Consider the following 1,770-nt stretch of genomic DNA (forward strand, 5'->3'; position numbering starts at 1 on the left):
AAGCGAACAAATTCAATTGTAGTAAATGGAAGTGATTTATTTCGATTTATTTTTAAAATGTATTTTAGTATAATTTGAAGAAACTTGGTTTAATTTAATATTGTTCCATTTTTATTTTGTTAGTTTATGCTAATTCGAATTTATCATATTTAATTTATATGTAATAATGGGTAAAATCGAATTATTTTAATTCAATTTATATAAATGTATTTAAAGTAGGTTGTCTAATCAATTTTAAGTTAAAATATCTTTCTGTATAATTTTAAATTTTATTTATTTTATATTAAGCTGAATTACTCATGCAAAATATAGTGCGTATAATGTTTTCTCTTTTAAATTTTAATATATAAAACTAGCAGCAGCAGCCGCACAGTAAATCATTATTTTAGAAATTTTGAATATTTCTGATTTCATTATTTTTGCATTTTCATTATTTTACATATTTTATATCATGGACAATATAATTTAATATTTATAAAAAAAAAACTTATTTTGCAAGATATGGTTGATTATATGAATTAGTTGATATTATAATGTCTTGTTATATATAGACTATATATGTGTTTAACATCATAATTTAATATGATTAAAGTTTAAACCAAGATAATAATTTCTATATCACAATAGGTTAATTTTAAACTCATTTGCATCGACATTTATTTATGTATATTGTTGTATCACATAAATAAAAATGATTAATTTTTATACTCATTATTAAAAAAAAAGATCGCCTTTAATTTTAACGCGATATTAATAATAAATTCGGCTTAATTCTGTTTTGAATTGAAAAAGTAGTTATCCAAATTAAAAATAATACATGTACATAAAAAAAATAGTTATTAAATTAATCATAATGTATATATTATATAATTTATTTTAATATAAGAAAGGACTTTTGTTGGTTTATAAGCTATACTTGCAACGGGAATTTATTCTGAATTCTAGACCTAGCAAAAATCTTCTCTTCAAAATGGCGCCGTTGCCGGGGAATTGCAAACGTGTGCCTTATTATTGGTTATACTCAATAAACTTTAAAAAAATAAAAATAAAAAAATAAGGTTTGACTGAAACAGAAACAAAACCGCGTGTCCAATGGTTTAATCCAAAGAGCCATTTAATTGATTCATAAGTCATAACCCTTCGTTGCTGATATTTAATTTTTTTGGGCCACATACGCAAGCAACCTATTATTCTATCCATTTGTATGATGTACGAATACTGTCCACATGACACGATGACACAAATTTTAAAATCTTATAAGATACGAGAATATGTATATATATAAAATATAAAATATTTTTTAAATAATTTATAATAATATTTTATTTTAATTATATCAAATATTTAAAATATTTTTTATTTTAATAATAATAATATATACTATATCTAAATTTATTTTAAAAATATATGTTAAGAATAAGATTGGACATGCTGATACGTAATGATATTTAGGTATGTCTAAGTGTATCCAGAAAAGAATATTTTATTTTTTATTAAGACACGATTAGACACAACAGATACACATATCGAACGAGAGTGTCGATGACTATCGTGTCCGAAATATATCTGATACGTAGACATAATAATTCAGCTAAGTATCTGTGCTTCATATATTTGTTTATTCCTCCATTAAATTTAAATAATGCTAGGAAGGACTTTTAAAAAATAAAAGACTAAAATTAAATCACCCTATTTGATTTGCCCCAATTTTTAGTCCACACATATAGCACCATGAATGAATAATGAATGATTTTTTTTTTTTTTTTTGGT

Source organism: Arachis duranensis, chromosome 2, assembly GCF_000817695.3.
Source record: "Arachis duranensis cultivar V14167 chromosome 2, aradu.V14167.gnm2.J7QH, whole genome shotgun sequence".
NCBI classification, from domain to species: Eukaryota; Viridiplantae; Streptophyta; class Magnoliopsida; order Fabales; family Fabaceae; genus Arachis; species Arachis duranensis.